The sequence below is a fragment of the Orcinus orca genome, chromosome 5, assembly GCF_937001465.1.
Source record: "Orcinus orca chromosome 5, mOrcOrc1.1, whole genome shotgun sequence".
NCBI classification, from domain to species: domain Eukaryota; kingdom Metazoa; phylum Chordata; class Mammalia; order Artiodactyla; family Delphinidae; genus Orcinus; species Orcinus orca.
Window position 1 is genome coordinate 143,450,886 of NC_064563.1, and position 20,298 is coordinate 143,471,183.

Here is a 20,298-nt window from a genome sequence, read left to right on the forward strand (position 1 = left end):
TTATTTTAGTCTAAATTTGAGTTCTCATTTCTCCAACTGATATGCTGTGTTTCTTTTATTATTAAAATAAACTATATATTCTCAATAAAATACTTAGGGCACATTTCTAGCTTTGTTTTTTATAGGAAAATGGTCCCAGCCTGTTCTGTAACAGCCAGCACTCTGTAAAAACGAAGAGCTGTTGTTAAGTGGAACCGTAGGAGTAGCTAACAAATCCGTCAATGTTTAACAATTTTAATGAGCTTTTCAAAAGTGTCATATTTTCACTGTGAATCGTTTCACATTAAAATCTCTAGTTTTCTTGCCAACGTTATCGTTAATGAAAGCTGTGTGCTTCCAGCCAGATTTGGAGCGAAGTGAATGTGAGTGAGCTGGAAGCAGAATCCATAAGAAACCCGTGTCCGAGGGGAAATTTCCTGAGCATGTGGGTCTTGGTTCTGTTAATTCCCTCTGGCAATTTTAGCCACATTCCCCCCAAGTCCCAGGGCAGTGACTCATTCAGGACTACTTGGGAATTGGTGACTTAGGTCAGTGAAATGTCTTTCTCACATGTTTCTGCTTCTTCCACTGATTCATGGTGTCTGTGCTGGGTTTTCAAGTGAGAAACAGTGAAATACACAAGGAGGTGACTGGCATTTGACCAGGAGATGATGTTTGCATGTTAGTATTTTCTTTTTCCATTTCAGGAAAGGTGGTTTCCATAGATTCATTGAAAAGCTATGATGACCTAGAGGTGGCCAGAGGAGAGAGGGTGGTTCTGGAGAGGTAAGATGAGGCAGAAAAAACTAAGGAAGGATGGGACGCAGCTGAATGGAAATAGCCCCCAGCTCTTTTTGACTCTTGAATGTTGTAACCATCTGTCTAGTCTTTTGTAGGAGTTCCTGCCTTTAGAGTTTTCTTTAAACAGAAATAAAAATCAAGTGGGGAAGAATTACGGAAAATTACGGAAAAAACATTTTTCCTTTCAGAATATTCATAGAGAGAGGAGGAAGCATGTCCTGACAGATCTAAATGCAATGTGGCTTGTGGGAGGAATTCCACCTAGTACCGTATTGTGTTTGCTGCCTAGCACAGCTCGCACAAGATGCGTTGCAGATATTCCGGCAATAACTGCTTTGAGTAATTTTATTCATTTATTCACTTAGTAAATATATAAGTGTTCTAGGGCTGACATAACAAGGGACCACAGAGCAAGTGGCTTAAACAACAGAAATTTACTGTCTCACAGCCTTGGAGGCTGGAAGTCCGAGATCAAGGTGTCAGCAGGGCTGGCTCTGAGTCCTGTGAAGGAGAATCTGCTCCAGGTTTATCCTCAGCTTCTGGTGGTTTGATAACAATTTTTGATGTTCCTCAGCTCGTAGAAGCATTACCCTGATCTCTGTCTTCATCTTCACATGGTGCTCTGTGTGTGTGTGTGCATCTGTGTCCAAATCTCTCTGTTTTCTAAGGACCCCAGTCATATTGGATGAGGGACCACCCTATTCCGGTATGACCTCATCTTAACAAGTTACATCTGCAATGTCCCTATTTCCAAATAAGGTCACATTCTGAGGTCCTGAGGGTTAGGACTTCAGTATACGGACTTGGGGGGAACAAAATTCAACCCATAACAGTAAATATTTATTTACGCAGCCAGTGAATGTTTACTGAGCATCTGCTACGTGAAAAGTACGTTATGAGGTGTTGAGGTTTAAATAAATACTAATAAAATATTTCCTGTCACAAGCCACTTACAGTATAGTATAAACAAATAATGTAGCAACAAATAACTATAATCCGGTGGTGCTGTGGTAAAGGTGTGTACAAGGAATTGTGGTGGAGATGACAGGAAAACTTCACTCAAAGGGCAAAGTTTGAGCCGGATCTGAAAGGATTAAAAGATCACTTGGTAGACCATGGGCATTCTGGCCAGAGAGAGCAGAATGGAGGTCTGAAACAAAACAGTGCACTCATGGGACTTTAAGCCATCTTGTGGCAGGAGTGTAGGCTGCACTGTGGAGGTGATGGTTGCCACTGCAAAGGTTTTGTTTTAATTGCAGTACAGTTGATTTACAGTATTCTGTTTGTTTCAGGTGTACAGCAAACGTGATTCACTTATATATATGTATATATATATTCACTTATATATTATATATGTATATATATTCTTTTTCATTCTTTTCCATTATAGGTTATTACAAGATATTGAATATAGTTCCCTGTGCTCTACAGTAAATCCTTGTTGTTTGTCTACTTTATATATAGCAGTTTGTATCTGTTAATCCCATACTCTTAATTTATCCCTCCCCCACCTCCATTTCCGCTTTGGTAACTGAAAGTTTGTTTTCTGTGCTTGTGAGTCTGTTTCTGTTTTGTAAATAAGTTCATCTGTGTTATTTTTTTAGATTCTACATATAAGTGATATCCTATGATATTTGTCTTTCTCTGTCGGACTTACTTCACTCAGTATGATCATCTGCAGGTCCATCCATGTTGCTGCAAATGGCATTATTTCATTCTTTTTTAAAGGCTGAGTAATAGTCCATGGTCACTGGAAAGTTTTAAGCACTGGAATGACACTACTGGACTTGTGGTTTTGAAAAGTTCTGATTGACAGCATAGGGGCTGCAGTGGAGGTGGTTAAGTCCAGAGTTTGTGAGATGAAACAGTCAAAATGGGCTTGAGTTTGGCGCTTGTGAGTGGATTCTAAGGCCCTTCAGCCTGAAAAGAGGAGTGGAATTTGAGATGTCTATGGGAGGTCCATTTGGCATTTGGATTTGGAGATAGGCAAAAAGTGAGGCAAGACAGTATGGATTAGGGGATGATTTTGTGTATAACTGGGGGAGGTGGGGTGGATAAGGGAGACCATGTCAAGTAACAAGAGAGGGTCAGCAGCACACCTGAATTTTAGGGGCAAGATGAGTAGCAGAGCCAACAAAGGAGAGTCAGAGTGAAAAATCAGAGTGATCAGAGGAGAAGCAGATGAGCACAGCGTAGAAGCCAAGGACTGTGGCTGTTATGAGAAGAAACACCCAACATCTCCAGCAGGTCATGGAAGATGAAGCCTGCGTAGAGCTCATGTGCCTTGTGGCTCAGTCTTGACGTTATATCTTTTACAGTCTCATCTGATATATATGAAAATATCAGCCGTTTGATATCCAAAAGGCAAGTAGAATCTCTGCTGAAATCTTTCAAAGGACGCCAAAGGCGATTCCATTCATAATGCCCAACAACATCTTAAATTCTCCCTGCTCTTTCCCTGTAATCTGCCACCTTCCAAGTTACCCGGTCCCCGTCCTGTAAATTCTCCAACATCTCTCCAATCCAGCCCTCACTAGCTCTTTCTTTCACCCCAGCACCTCTTATCTTCCATGTTGATTCTGTTCTGTTCTACTAGTAACTCTCTGCCTTTTCCAGTATTTCTCAATTCTTCGCTCATCTGTGACCCTAATTCTTTGCAAGGAACAAGCTGGTAAAGACAGCATTCTTGGCAGAAGTGTGGAGGAGGAACAGACTATTGGTATGCCTCCGTTAATCCTTTCTTGACCCAAAGCAGGCTATTGGTGACCTTTGGTAGAGTGCTTTCAGGTAAGCAATGGGGGTAGAGGCAGATAGCAGTGTGTTGAAAGTTAATTAATTGGGGGATAAGGCTGTATAAAGTGGTGAGTACAGACTATTTATTCCAGAAGCTTGATTTGGAAGGGAAAGAAAATAAAAGGCTGACCAGAAGATGTTAGGTTATTGAGATAAGGTCCTTTAAACATTTTTTTGGAGTGAATTTTTGTTTTGCAATCATACTTACAGCAGAGATTCATGTAGGCCGTGGCTGTCATCTTAAGAGGAAAAAACAATACCGTTTGCATTGCTCATTATTATTATTATTGTTAAAGGTTTTTTTTTTATGTGATGTGGACCATTTTTAAAGACTTTTAAGTCTTTTTTGTTACAATTTTGCTTCTGTTTTACGTTTTGGTGTTTTGGCCATGAGGCATGTGGGATCTTAGCTCCCTAATCAGGGATCAAACCCACACCCCCTGCATTGGAAGGTAAAGTCTTAACCACTGGCCCATCAGGGAAGTCCCACATTGCTCATTATTAATATGTATTGTCATTGGAACTGATGAAGAAAAAATTCACAGTACCCCCAGGCCAGAAGCCTGGATCCCAGAACATGGACATTTACTACTGAATGAGCCGAGCGATGGGGCTTAATGATGCAGGGAAAAGTGCCTTTTGTTTTATGCTCATAGACTTTACCCAGATTACTTATTCAATAAATATTTGTGCCTTGCCTACCATTTCGTTCCCATTGTTCTAGGCCTCAGGGTTCCTAGGGCTCCTGGGGCTGTAGCAGGGCAGATATAATATCCCATCATTCCTTTGCTAATTTTTTTCTTAACCCAAAGATTCCCAGAGGGAAGTGGCTATTGAATTCTTCTATTAAGAGGCTGAGGATTTAGGTCTGGGAACAGGGGAGTGGATGTCATTATTTATCTAAATGGGGAGGTGGATGTAGACAGGTGGCTCCGTCCATCACAGGAGGACCATGAGGGTTTGCCGTGACTAGCTGTCTTACACCTTGCCCCTTTGGTAATAAGGGAATCCTAAAAAGTATGTGTGACTCAGCAGCACCTGTTGCCACTGTGGTGAGGTGATCCCAAGTTCAGAAATGTAGGGAAAGGTCAAGTTTAAATTAGTGAATGGTTATGTGCAATGGCATTCAATTTCTTTGCTTCTGCACTTCATAAAACTAGAAATACAAGAAGGTTAACAGAATATTGCCATGGAATATTGCCTGCACTAGGATCTGGGTAGGAATGTTTGTAACCGGCACAATATTTATACACATGTGGCAGTTGTGAAACTTGTTATTAGGGTGTCATGTGGAAATCTGCTTTCTTAAGAAGACTACAGAAATGTTTGCCCAATCCTTCCTCCCAGTTGCTAATTCTCCTCAAACGTCTATGTTTTACTCTTCATGGCTGGTCTTTGTAAATGAAAGTTTGGGTTGAACAGTCTTGGGAGTTTGAGGGAAGTCTCTTGGCAACTGTGTAGGTCAGTATTTGAATCAAAAAAGGGGTCTAAACCCTCCCCCATCAGTGAGTCTTTTGGCCGAGTGTCACGGCCTCACCATTTTGTCCAGACCCTGGGCACAGGGATCTGCTTCAGGCCAGGCCAAGTGATCTTGAACCCAACAGGCAGAAGTCACGAGGTTTCCTCTACTTCTACTAGAAAAACAAAGCTCCTTTCCTAGTCATATGTCCTCAGTAGAATCCGCCCACTTTCTTAAAGACAATCAGGAAGTAATGACAGGCTAGAGGAAGCTATGTGATTACTATATAGGAAAAAATGACAGGCATAAGTAAGCATTCATCACACTGAGGTAGAAATCACCCACTTGTTACAAGAACATCCACTGTGAAATCAGATGGTTCTACCACACCTCCTGCAATGAAGTCAAGAGCCTGAAATAGCCCACAGTTCAAAGGACATTCCAGCAGAAGACAGATGATGATAATCGCAGTTACCGTGGGCAGCTCAAGAAGGGACCTGCCTATGTGGATGAGACTGTTGATGTTTGGCTTCAGCTTTTCACCCGTCTGCTTGTAGATTTCTGTGATTGTCTGCTGTCAGGATTGAGAGGGAGCTGTGAGTGATGAAATCCGTGGTGAGAAGTCATCCCACAATGAGAAGAAGTTGTGGGTTGAGGGCGATCTGCGTGTGTCGTGGAGGGCGCAGGTGCGAGTCAAGAGGCAGTTCCGCCAGAGGTGTATCTGCTCCTGAAAGAGTCACTCTGCTGTGTGACAGGTCACGTAGGTTTTTGCATTTTGTGTCTGGACAGCCATGGTTTATTACTGTGTGTGCATGATTTTCTGAACAAAGACTATCTTTCTCTCTCTCTGTTTTTAAACTGAAGTATAGTTGATTTACAATGTTGTGGTAATTTCTGCCGTATAGCCAAGTGATTCAGTTATACATATATATATTATTTTTCATATTCTTTTCCATTACGGTTTATCACAAGATATTGAATATAGTTCCCTGTGCTGTACAGTAGGACCTTGTTGTTTATCCATTCTATGTGTACCAGTTTGCATCTGCTAATCCCAAACTCCCAATCCTTCCCTCTCCCAGCCCCCTCCCCCTTGGCAACCACCAGTCTATTCTCTATGTCCCTGATATTGTTTCTGTTTCATAGGTTCATTTGTGTCATATTTTAGATTCCACATATAAGTGATAGCATATGGTATTTTTCTTTCTCTTTCTGACTGCACTTAGTATGATATCTCTAGTTGCATCCATGTTGCTGCAGATGACTTTATTTCATTCTTTTTTATGGCTGAGTAATATTCCATTGTATGTATGTACCACATCTTCTTTGTCCATTCATCTGTCATGGACATTTAGGATGTTTGGTTATTGTCTTGGCTATTGTAAATAGTGATGCAATGAACATAGGGGTGCGTGTATTGTTTTGAATTGTAGTTTTGTCTGGATATATGCCTAGGAGTGGGATTGCTGGATCATATGGTAATTCTAGTTTTAGTTTTCTAAGGAACCTCTGTACTGTTTTCCACAGTGGCTGCACCAACTTACATTCCCACCAACAGTGTAGGAGGGTTCCCCTTTCTCCACACCCTCTCCAGCACTTGTTATTTGTAGACTTTTTAATGATGGTCATTCTGACCAGCATGAGGTGATACCTCATTGCAGTTTTGATTCACATTTCTCCAATAATTAGCTATGTTGAGCATCTTTTATGTGCCTATTGGCCATCTGTATTTCTTCTTTTGAGAAATGTCTCTTTAGGTCTTCTGCCCATTTTTCGATTGGGTTGTTTGTTTTTTTGTTGTAGAGTTATGTGAGCTCTTTGTATATTTGAAATCAAGCCCTCGTCGGTCGCATCGTTTGCAAATATTTTCTGGCATTCTGTAGGTTGTCTTTTTGTTTTCTTTATGGTTTCATTTGCTGTGCAAAAGCTTGTAAGTTTGATTAGGTCCCATTTGTTTATTTTCATTTTTATTTCTATTGCCTTGGGAGACTGACCTAAGAAAACATTGGCATGATTTATGTCAGAGAATGTTTTGTCTATGTGCTCTTTTAGGAGTTTTACAGTGTCATGTCTTATGTTTAAGTCCTTAAGCCATTTTGAGTTTATTTTTGTGTATGGTGAGAGGGTGTGTTCTAACTTAATTGATTTACATGCTGCTGTTTAGCTTTCCTAACACTTGCTGAAGGGACTGTCTTTTTCCCATTGTATGTTCTTGCCTCCTTTGTGGAAGATTAATTGACTGTAGGTGTGTGGGTTTATTTCTGGGCTGTCTGTTCTGTTCCATTGATCTACATGTCTGTTTTTGTGCCAGTACCATGCTGATTTGATTACTGTAGCTTTGTAGTATTGTCTGAAGCCTGGAATGGTTATGCCTCCTGCTTTGTTCTTTCTCTTCAGGATTGCTTTGGCAATTCTGGGTCTTTTATGGTTCCATATGAATTTTAGGATTATTTGTTTTAGTTCTGTGAAAAAGGTCGTGGTAATTTGATAGAGATCGCATTAAATCCGTAGATTGCTTTGGGTAGAATGGGCATTTCAACAGTATTAATTCTTCCAATCCAAGAGCATGCGATATCTTTCCATTTCTTTGAATCATCTTCAACTTCCTTCATTAAAGTTTTATAGTTCTCACCTCCTTGGTGAGGTTTATTCCTAAGTATTTTATTTTGGGGGTTGCGATTTTAAAAGGTGTTTTTTTTTGCATTCCGTTTCTGATATTTCATTGTCGGTGTAAAGAAATGCAATGGATTTCTGTGCATTAATCTTGTATCCTGCTGCCTTGCTGAATTTGTTTATCAGTTCTAGCAGCTTTTGTGTGGAGTCTTCAGGGTTTTGAAAGAAGGCTGTCTTCCATCCTCTTAACCATCCTGTCTACCTCCTGGCACCAACAGGCAGAGCTGTGCCCTGTGTGTGCCCTTCGTTCCCCGTCTTTCTTCTTGCACAGCCTTTTATCCCCCTCCTGCTGAAGCAGCCTGACTTAGGTTTCTGAATGCTCCTAAAAACAGTCCACACGTTGCCTCTAGTAACCCACCAGCCTCCTCAGTGTGAACAGCAGGGGGTGAAACTCTTGATATGGCTTCTTCCTCTTCCATTGAAATAGGCCAGGTTCTATTTCTTCTGAGATATTATTGAAGTCCTATGCAATGTTCATAAAGCAAAAATACTTAATGCACTGAAAAATTTTGTAAACAGTTTAATCCTCAGGAGACGCCATATGAACCAAGTGTTTGTTTTCATGTAAGGAACTGTTATCCAAGTTGCAAAGAAGGATAATTTGGCCTTTGGAGACTTGGGTGGCTTCTCTATTCATTCAGATCTTTCCTTTGGGTTTCTTTGAGTCAAATACTGTGAGTCAGCAGATGCTACAATGACGGAAAATATGGAAGATGGTCCCTACTCTGTCCTTCTGGAGTGATCAGCCAGTGAGAAAGGTGGGCAGTAGTCCAAAGTCTGCACAAAGAAATGATAAAATCCCATTCATGAAACTGATAAAATACCATGCAGTGGGTGGCGGAAGTAAAGGAGAGAACACCGCTGCTGGAGAATGGGCCCTGAAGGGTAAGGTAGAGCAGAGTGGGGTGGGCGGGGGTGTGGCAGAGGCTTTGGAAACTCACACAAGGAAGGTCATTTGCACAGGAGGGAAGGATCTGAAAGGGAGCAAGCGTGGCCTGAGAGGAGAGGCAGGGAGAGGTCAACTGTAACAGAGAATGCAGGATGTGAGCTGTTTTATAAGGAGCTCGGTGGGTGAGTGGACGGTCATCTTAAAGATCCACTGAACTTATTTGTCAAGAATTGAAATTTCAAGCCATGAAGAGTTCAGTGCAGTCCAACCTGAATCCTGCCTACTGTTGCCATGGCCTCCTGTTGAGGGTGCTTCATGTAAGTCGAAATCTGGGCAGGCTGTGTTTCCAGAATGATCACACTCCCTTGTTTCAGTGATTTTTCTTCCTTCTCCCCCCCATGCCTGTGGTTTGCACGCTGAATCCCTATCACTCTCGAATTTCTGATTGAGACCCTCTTCCAGCATTCTAGATTCTGTGACTCTCCCATTCAGGCCGCAGGAGTCCAGAATAATTGGGGAGAAGATGTTCTTTGAGAAAAATCTCTTGTATTTGTTTTCAGAGTGTTTCATGTGGGGCTCAAGAATACTTTCTTTCACCAGACTCAGGCAGTCAAAGAGTTTTTCCAAAAATTTCAGATTTTTCTAGCCTGGTTATTGCACAGAAGAATGAGCAAGGATATGTTCTGCTGTATCCTTTTTTGGTATGTTATTAATTTGTTTTGTTTCATTTTTGGTCAGAAGAAGGGTCCTTATTCTTAGCTTATTGAAGTCATCAGAAGCTTATCGTCTTTAAAAACCCATTGTAGATTGGCTTTCTTAAATCTATGGACACCATTTTTTGGTTCTTTTTAACACTGTGGATAAAACTGTTCAATAAAATGAAAATTGTTCATTGTTATTTGGGCTGTTCAGAAAAGAATGCTTCAGAGTCTTAACAGAAATAGGTTCAAAATACCTTGAGTTGGGCCCTAGGTTCAAAATACCAAAATCCTTGGTTTCTTAAGGATTGGGAGCCGCAAGTAAAGGCATTATTATTATTATTATTATTTTTGAAATAAAGAAGTCTTCAGCAGTGGGTAGATTGCAGAGTGAGGGGACAGAGCCTGAATGGAGTATGGACCCGTGCAAACACACGTCTCTGTCTCACTGTCAGATTCCAGTCACAAGGCCCGGTGGGGTGATCTTTTCCACAGCTGGGAGAGAAAAAGAGACAGAAGGTCCAGAAATGGAGCTTCCCAGTGGAAAGCACAACTGATAGCCTGGAAAAGAGCGATGCTTTCCTCTGGATAATAGTTCATATAATTGAGGGAAATCTAAGGAGACCCCCTGGGACCAGCAGTACCTTTCAGATAGTAAACGCTGCGAGATGGTCCCTGGTATGGACTGAATTGTGTCCCTGCCAAGTTCACATGTGTGTGATAGTGTTTGGAGCTGGGGCCTTTGGAAGGTAACTAGGTTTAGTTTTAGTGCATTCTCTTTGCCTCTCTCTCTCCTCTCTCTCTCTCATCCCTCCCTCTTTCCTCACTGTGCCACGTGAGGACACATGGAGACATCGGCCATGGCAAGCCAGGAAGAGAGCTCTCACTGGAACCCAGCCCTGCTGGCAGCCTGATCTCAGACTTCCAGCCACCAGAACTGTGAGAAAATAAATGTCCGTGGTTTAAGCCTCCTTTGACTATGGTGTTTTGTTACGGCAGCCTGACCTGCCTAAAGTGCCAACCCCTAAAATGCCTTCCTAAACCTAAACATTTATTGATTCTGAGACCAGGCATCGTTGGTATGAATCTCTGGGCTCTGTTTTCTCAGTCACTTGATGTGGTTGGGGCTGTCATGTTCAAAGTAAGTGGATGGGGACCCCAGACTCAGCAGTCCGTAAAGCCTAGAGAAGCCGACCCCCTGATGTCCTCAGAAAAGCCAAACTCCTCACGTGCTTCTCAAGGCCGTGCTGGCCCCCAGCCTCACTTCCAAGCTTTCCCTTGGCATGTTGCCCTGTTTCTGGGACCCATGGGCCTCCCCAGAGCAGCAATCCTGAACACCCTCAGGTAGGACTTCTGTTCTCTCCTCTGTGCTGTCAAAGCAAAGCCAGAGCCGGACAGCAGATAAAGGAGGAAGAACACATTTTATTGCAGAACTATCGCCATAGGAGAAATGAGACCTCAGTACAGAGCTGGGCTCAGCTCGGAGTACGGCCCGGACAAGTGGGGATTTATAGCCAAGGAGCAGGGTGTGGGATCCGTGGGTAGGAAATTACTGAGAGGAAGCATCAGGGGTCGGGGGGATTCTGGCTAAACTGAACTTGACAGGATTCTTGCTGACGGTGGGCCCCAAGCCTGGGGGGATAAGGAATTTGACCAGATATTGAGGATGGGAGATTCTGGCTAAACCCACTTAGCAGGATTCTTGCTGCAATTGGGTGACACAGAGATTACGTGGGAGTCCAAGGTTGAGGCCTCGTTGAGAAGTGGATTCAGAAGAGCCTGACAAATTTGGTCAGGGAGAGGGTCTGTCAGGTCCGCAGACCTCCTTGTTGTGTTGTGTCGTACTTAACTGCTCTGCTCATCCTGTGGGCTGTGAGCCCCTCAAAAGTTTGCCTTCTTCATCCTGGAACCCGGAGCCCCCGGACCCCTGCTGGGTACAGAGGAGGTGCTCGGAAGAGGTTTTCTGAGGCAGTGAAAGTGTCTGGGATGAGGGCGCAGGGCTCGCTCCCTCCCAACAGCAAGGGGCTACACTGAAAGCTCTTCCAATGGGAATGCCCCCGAGGCCACGTCGGTGGGGACGCTTCACCAATATAATTTCCTACAGCCGCCGGCAGCATGAGAGCTGAACGGTAAATGGAATTTTTGTTCATGGTTCTTGGTTGAGCTCATGAGGTGATGTGAAAGGCACAGAAAGAAACCATTCGTGGTGGGGTTGGGACGTTCAAATTCCCTTCTCGCCAAAGAGGAGGCCCTCGGCGCCCTCTATACACCTCTGTGTGCAGACTCCAGCCACTGGCTCGGCGATGACCCAGTGTCAAAGGCAGCTGGGGTGCGTGGCCACAGTCCAAGGATGCCTCCGGGGGAGGGGCAGCCTCCCCTGAGCTGCCGCAGGGAGCCAGAACAGATGGTCTCAAACATTTTTTAAATGGGAGAGGGGCTGAAGTAGAGTTGATGGTTTCTTTGGTTAAGCAGAAAAATTTTTAAAAATGGTCAGCCACCGTCACTGTTCTTTTTCATAAAATGGAAAAATATGTTTTACTGAGAAAAGTGGTAAAAATGTGCGAAGTTTCCACTCCACTTCACCCCAGCCCTGACTCTCAGGCCCTCGAGGGAAGGTCAGATAAAAACAACTACCGTAACCTTCTTAGAGGGACCAGAAATGTGGAGATGACCTCACCCAGCGCCTCAGATACCCACGGTGCCGTCTTTCGCCTCCTGGAATCACTGCCATCATTAGTTTTGAAGTGTGACCATCCCTCAGCTCAGGTGTGAGAGCCCCTGTCCACCAGTGGTGACGGAAGACCCTGAGCACCAGAATAGGACTAATAAAGTGGGTCTGACACCTTGGATGGGACAAAAATTACATTCTTATTTTCATGAACCTTTCACTGAAATTTAGCACTTCCTTCCATCATGAACATGGCATGGTATTAGTTTCCTAGGGCGGTGGTAACAAAGAACCTCAAACCCAGGGCTTAGGACCAGAGGAGATGGGGTGGTGTGACCGCAGAGAGACAACAGGTACTTATCTTCTCACAGCTCTGGAGGCTGGAAGTTGGAGGTCAAGGTATGGGCAGAATTGGTTCCTTCTGAGGGCTGTGAGGGAGAGTCTGTCCCAGGCCTTGCCCCCAGCTTCTGCTGGTTGGCTGGCAATCCTTGACGTTCCTTGGCTTCTACAAGCATCACCCTAATCTCTGTCTTCATCTTCACATGGTGTTCTTCCTGTGTGCTTAACTGTGTGCAAATTTCCCCCTTTAATAAGGACCCCAGTCATAAGTGGACGAGGGCCCGCTCTAATAGACCTCATTGTAACTTGGTAAAGACTCTCCAAATCAGGTCACGTTCTGAGGCTCTGGGGATTAGGGCTCCAACAGAGGCGTTTTGCAGGGTGGGGGCCACAGGTCAGCCCCTAACAGGCACCGACCCGCTCAGCAGTGGAGCCCGCGACTTCGCCTCCGAAAGAGCTCATCGGCATTTGCACAGCACAGTAGTAGCTGTGGACCCTTCCAAATACGGGCGGAGCTCATGCTGCCTTCAAAATGAAGATAGTTATTAGACATGCAGCTACAAATCATTAGCAGATACAATAATAAAGGGCATTCCAGCATAGAAGAGTTTTTTTCTTATAAAACTATTTTTAAAGAAATTGATGTATTTCGATGTTGTTAACATGATAGCCCAAAGAGAGCGTCCACCTGATGCCTGAAATCCAGCAGACTGTTGCTCTGACCCACAACAGCAGTGCAGGTTACCCTCACCAGCATTTATACAGAGCAGGGAGTTCTAGTTTTTGCCAATTGATAGTGTTGTGTGTATGAGGAGATTCCACCCTACAGACAGCTGTGGGACTCCAAGGGGAGTCCAAGTCCCCTCCAAGCTGCGGAACTTCTTTCCCTCACAAACCGGGTAGAAACACATTCATTGCTCCAGGGTTCGAAGCTGTGTGTCTTCTCATGTCTCCATTTCTATAAGATAATCTGTGGTTTGGATTCATGCCGTATTTTCTTTCAGTGACTAAGTTTGAAAGGCTTGGGTTTTGTTCAGCAGCGTAGAATATTACTTTGGTACACTTTTAAAAGTATTTTGATACATTTATTTCAACATCATTGATTTCCTTTGAAATCCTGTATCATTTATTTTATGAACTGTGGTGAAAGGTTCCATGATATAAAAATGTTTGTGGAGGGTTTGTGGCTCCTGCTGCCTTCGGGAAGAACTTACTTACACAGAGAACTGTAGGAGACCCAGTTCTGTTCCTCTCGCTGGCTGTCCAAGAGCCCACTGTCCTCTGAACCCACCCGGCTGCGTTTTCTCTCCGGTGCCCTTGAACCCTCTGTGGATGTGGCCTGTGTTGCAAGCAGCCAGCCAGGAGGGAGGCTCTCAGGGCAAATCTGGACCACTCTTCCCACGCTTCTCCAGGCTGGGGTCATCCCGGGGGCAGGGCGCCCTCTGCTTGTGTGTGACAGAATCCCTCTGGCAAGGTGGACTTGAAGGGGCGAACTGAGGTGACACTATGGGGTGCCCCGCAACCTGCCAAAGGGCACACTTTGATTAGAAGTTGTCAGGAGGGTGAAAATTCCCCCCCCACCCTTCTTGAGTTCTTGTGGCTGGACTCATAATAAAACTGACACAAGACAGATGAACAGGAGAAAAAGAAACAAATTTTACCTTTTGTGTACGGAAGGAGATCTCATAGAAATGGGACTTGAGAAGTGGCTGAAAAGCAGGCAGCTTTTAAACCTTTGAGCCTATAAATTTGTGGGGAATTGACAAGATAAAGAAACTTAGGTTTGGGGTGCTCTGTTAGGGAAGAATATAAGCGGAATTTGGGCTGGGGTAATAAAGAAGTGACAAGATCTGTTTATATAGGTTTCTCAGCCCTGGATTCCCCATCTCTGGAGATAAAGGTGTTCTTCTACCTCTAGATGCAGGGGGTGCATCTTTCACATGGGAGATTTATTTTTCTGATTTCAGAGAGACAGAAAGGAGGGTCAGAGTGTCCCTCGTGCATTGGCTGTTTCTTAAGTAACCGTAATTCAAGATAACCCATATGCCATTGAGGCATATTTTGGAGCGACCTGCCCTGAGCCCCCAAAAAGTCATGACAGGAGTAATTATCACCAGGCAGGCATGATTCTCCCCAGTTGGAGACATAGACACAGGTGTGGAGTATTTAAATACCCTGGGTCAAATTGCAAACTGTTGTGATCCAGCCAGATGTGAACAAGATCTTTTGTTTCCAAATTCCCGGATCTTTCCATCCCAGCACGCTGCCTGAAGTTAACAAAAGAGGACTTTTTTTTTTTTTTAATCTGCTCTGCAGCATCTTAAGCTGATTTAAATGGAAAACGGAGTGGGTACTGATTTGGCAATTAATGAAATACTGAAGCATCATCATAGCAACCTCATACTTGATGAAGGAGCCTGCCTTTCATATCTGGCCAACTGGTGTGTCAAAGCAACCATCAGTGCTTTAGAGTTTATAGAAAAAGCAAATCCCAGACTTTATTTCCTGGGGTTGTATTAATCCTATTTTTAATTTTCTGTATATTATGATGTTTTGACGTTAAAAAAAAACCTTTCTGGCTGGGGAGAAGAGCTGTCAGTTCCTAGAGATCACAAAGTGCCCAGCCAGGAGCTTGTCTTTAACATGTAAATGAACCCATCTGGAGCCCCACTTCCTCTCCGTGGCCCTGGGGCCCCAGGAGAATATTCCTGTGCTTCAGTCATCCCAGGGCCAGGCACCAGGCAGCTAAGGGCACCCCTGTAGCCCAAGGCCCACCAAAATTATTCAAACTAGCCAATCCTAAAGTGTTCACCCTGTCCTGTCTTGAAGGGTCCTGGCCTTAGTCCCCATCATCTGTAGGGGTCTTCTGTCCATCACAGGGCAGGTCACCATCCTCATGGAAAACGAGGGACCTAAAAGTATCATGTTTCAAAGGCAGGTCTGTTTGTGGTCGCTTACTCAGCTGCTGTCCCCATCCCATCCTTAGATACCTGTGGCTCAATGCTTAGTCAAAAATAATAAAAGACAACCCTCAGAGTGGGAGAAAATATTTGCAAATGAAGCAACTGACAAAGGATTAATCTCCAAAATTTACAAGCAGCTCATGCAGCTCAATAACAAAAAAACAAACAACCCAATCCAAAAATGGGCAGAAGACCTAAATAGACATTTCTCCAAAGAAGATATACAGACTGCCAACAAACACATGAAAGAATGCTCAACAGCATTAATCATTAGAGAAATGCAAATCAAAACTGCGATGAGATATCATCTCACACCAGTCAGAATGGCCATCATCAAAAAATCTAGAAACAATAAATGCTGGAGAGGGTGTGGAGAAAAGGGAACACTCTTGAACTGCTGTTGGGAATGTGAATTGGTACAGCCACTATGGAGAACAGTATGGAGGTTCCTTAAAAAACTACAAATGGAACTACCGTATGACCCAGCAATCCCACTACTGGGCATGTACCCTGAGAAAACCATAATTCAAAAAGAGTCATGTACCACAATGTTCATTGCAGCTCTATTTACAATAGCCCGGAGATGGAAACAACCTAAGTGTCCATCATCGGATGAATGGATAAAGAAGATGTGGCACATATATACAATGGAATATTACTCAGCCATAAAAAGAAACGAAATTGAGCTATTTGTAATGAGGTGGATGGAGACGCAAGAGGGAAGAGATATGGGAACATATGTATATGTATAACTGATTCACTTTGTTATAAAGCAGAAACTAACACACCATTGTAAAGCAATTATACTCTAACAAAGATGTTAAAAAAAAAAAAAAAAAAACCAAGCAAGGAGCACTTGATCCCACTCCCCTAAAGCCCCTGGGGAGGTTGCTTAGCTCAGCTTCGATCACAAATGTCCCACTCCACGTCCTCAGGCACTTTTAGGTGTGGCTGCCTACTGACCTGCTCAGTCTCTTCCTGAAACCAAATAATCACAAAATCAGGATGCTGCCCGCGGCTCTCCTGAGTGTAGACCACAGCCGCTCTGAGCTTGACTGGGACACCTGGCCAAGGGAGGCCCTGTGCACAGCAGAGGCCATCAAGGGCTTATCAGGAAAACATCCAAAAGGATAAAAGCAAACAAACAACAGTTGGGGATGGACAGGAGATACAAAAGAAAAAAAAAGAAAAATTAAGCTGCTTAGAGATACCAGCCGACCAACCATTCTCAAAAATTTTGCTTAAGGAAAAAATAGAAGAGGAAAGGGTTTTCTCCAGGAGAGGTCCCTGCAGACACTGGGGTTTCCCTTCCTTCCTCTTATTATGATTTTTTTTTGCGGTATGCAGGCCCCTCACCGCCGTGGCCTCTCCCGTCGCGGAGCACAGGCTCCGGATGCGCAGGCCCAGCGGCCATGGCCCAGGGGCCCAGCCGCTCCGCGGCATATGGGATCCTCCCGGACCGGGGCACGAACCCGCGTCCCCTGCATCAGCAGGCGGACTCTCAACCACTGCGCCACCAGGGAAGCCCCCTTCCTCTTATTGACCTGAGAGAGAAACTGATGATTAGACTTTGGGTGGCTAAAGTCTCAAGCAAAAAACAAACAACTCCCACCCCAGTACAGCTTTAGGAGGCTACAAGACCAAGAGAAAAAAAAAGGGAAACTGAATTTTTTTTTCCTGAGTACATGGCAGGTCTAACCAACATTACTAGAGCCCTAGATTACCTAATGATTTCAAAACACACTCCTAGATACAGAGGGAGAAACTGGAGAGGGCATTAAATAAATTATGGATACATAGAATGTTTTAATATAAATATATAACACGTTGTGTAACTGCTAAAACAAATATTTGATTAAAATATTTAATACTAATAAATATTGATATAAGCATTTTATTATTTTTACTATTAAATATTTAATTATTAATATAGTTCAAGAAAATGATTATATATGATTATATAACTAAATTAAGACAAAGATTTCATATACATAGATACTAAAGAATATATAATTATGTAACTAAATTAAAACCAAGTTCCATAATTTGATCCAGTTAAAAACCCAAAATTTGCATACTAAAAAAAATTGTGACAAAAAATAAAAAAGGCTCCTATTGGCTTTTGTGCTTGTACCACAGAGTTTCTCAAATTATCTTTAACATTTGCTAAAATGCACTAATTAACAAAACTTCATGGACTTAGTACTGTGCCTCAAATTATAGTTATATCTGAGGATCCCACTGAATTGAAACATTGTACCCCTATAATCTTAAAAAAGTAACTAAATATCAAATGGAGGAGAAATGGGTATACTCTGTTGTCTTGCCTAAATTACCCGTCATCACAGCACCCATTGCTTTGAAATATTCCAAATTGGACATAGATGGTCTGACACAATAAATAATGAATTAAAATAAAAGGACTTTTTTTGACACTTACAAACTGGCTCAGTAAAATGGAATCCCATAAACACCCAGTTAAAATAGTTAACATGGCTCCATGTACGTTAATACAGGGCCTTATTAAGTATATGAAATCTAACGAATAAAGTGTGATTATCCCCACTGTTTCTCCGTTTGACAGCTCAATTTTCCTTGTTCTGGAATCTGGAAAAAATAAAGGGCGCCTCATGGTAGATTCCTACAATCTTTTTTTTTTTTTTCATGAAACAAACCAGTATTTCTTTCAAGTTAACCAAAATACATTCCGTGTTAAAACACAATTTTTGTATAGATACAGTTGCATTTAAAAAACTCGTAACGGTTTTCTTACCAGTATTTTTGCATTCATAATATAAAAGTGAAATAAAGCACTAAGGAGAGCGCTCTTAACTTTTTATTTTTAAATTTTTATTTTTAAAATTAAAATTCAAAAATTTTATATTGGAATGTAGTTGATTTACAATGTTGTGATTTCTGGTGTACAGCAAAGTGATTCAGTTATACACGTAAATGTATAACTTATATGTATATGCATATATATATATATATATTCTTTTTCAGATTCTTTTCCCATATGGGGAATTCCTACAATCTTAATGCTGTGCTTCCGTCGATTAGGGCCCAATATCCAATACCCAATATTATTAAAATTATTGATATTATTCAGTCCACAACTGGCTAGCATTTTGCTCTTATGGATATGGTGGACATGTCTGTTCAGTGTCAATTTCAACAGCCTCTCAGCTGAGTTGCTCCACTTCCCAAGGGACATGTTTTCCATGTTTCTCATGGGGCACCCCAGCAGCTTTGCCATCCTGATCTTTTCAGACAAGACCTTCACTGCATCCACCTTTCTCTAGGACACAGTATGACATTACATTAATGATATCCTCCTCCAAGGACACTCATTTGACACCCTCATTAAGGACACACAAGTCTAACATCTTTTAGTCATTATCGGGTTCTGGTGGCATCACATATTTCTCATTTATAAATTTTACTTCCCAATTAAAATCAACAGACACTTCCATTTGTACTCTCAAAAACTCCTTCACTATAGAAGCTTTGAAGTTCCATTTATCATCCTTTTCTTTTATGGTGTGTTTTGTATCCTGTTTTAAAAAAAAATCACCCAGTCCAAGATCAGAAAACTTTTCTTCCAGAAGCTTTATTGTTGTACCTTTCACCTTTAGATATTGCAATCCACCTGGATTTGACTTGTGTATGGTGTAAGGTAGGGGTCAGCTACTTCTTACCCATGTGGATATCAAATAGACCCAGGACTCTTTTTTTTTTTTTTAACATCTTTATTGGAGTGTAATTGCTTTACAGTGTTGTGTTAGTTTCTGCTATATAACAAAGTGAATCAGCTATATGTATACATATGTCCCCATATCCCCTCCCTCTTGCGTCTCCCTCCCACCCTCCCTATCCCACCCATCTAGGTGGTCACAAAACACCGAGCTGATCTTCCCGTGCAATGCAGCTGCTTCCCACTAGCTATCTGTTTTACGTTTGGTAGTGTATATATGTCCATGCCACTCTCTCACATCGTTCCAGCTTACCCTTCCCCCTTCCCATGTCCTCAAGTCCGTCCTCTACGTCTGCCTCTTTATTCCTGTCCTGCCCCTAGGTTCATGAGAACCATTTTTTCTTTTTCTTTTTTTGGATTCCATGTATACGTGTTAGCATACGGTATTTGTTTTTCTCTTTCTGACTTACTTCTCTCTGTATGACAGACTCTAGGTCCATCCACCTCACTACAAATAACTCAATTTCATTTCTTTTTATGGCTGAGTAATATTCCATTGTATTCATGTGCCACATCTTCTTTATCCATTCATCTGTCGATGGACACTCAGGTTGCTTCCATGTCCCGGATATTGTAAATAGTGATGCAATGAACATTGTGGTACATGACTCTTTTTGATGGTTTTCTCATGGTGTATGCCCAGTAGTGGGATTGCTGGGTCGTATGGTAGTTCTATTTTTAGTTTTTTAAGGAACCTCCATACTGTTCTCCATAGTGGCTGTATCCATTTACACTCCTGCCAACAGGGCATGAAGATTCCCTTTTCTCCTCACCCTCTCCAGCATTTAGACCCAGGACTCTTTTTCTCTCCCGTTGTGGAGCACAGGCTCTGGACGCGCAGGCTCAGCGGCCATGGCTCATGGGCCCAGCCACTCCATGGCATGTGGGATCTTCTTGGACCGGGGCACAAACCCATATCCCCCGCATCGGCAGGCGGACTCTCAACCACTGCGCCACCAGGGAAGCCTGGACCCAGGACTCTTGATTGAAAGATCACTCTTTCCCCACGAAATTGTGTTGCATTTATCATATGTGTGGGTTTCTTTCTGGGCTCTCTCTTCTGCTCCATTAACCTATTTTTCTATTGTAATGCCAGTTTTCTTACATAGTTAACTGCACATCAGCTTATGTGTATAGTAAAGGAAACTGCTGAACTTTGTTAAAAGATTAGATAGACACCCTCAGCTTTTGTATAAGATATCTGGTTGCCCAGGCTACCAGACAGCCTGGGGGAGTCATCTGGGTGCAAACAGAATTGCAGGACATGATTGTTCTGTGCCTC

The 20,298-nt window shown here is 42.8% G+C and overlaps 1 non-coding gene across 1 annotated transcript in view; it reads left to right on the plus strand.

Moving 5' to 3' along the window:
- The window catches only part of LOC101281946 (uncharacterized), a 77,951-nt gene that overhangs the window by 16,503 nt on the left and 41,150 nt on the right, over positions 1 to 20,298 (plus strand). The window lies entirely within an intron of this gene.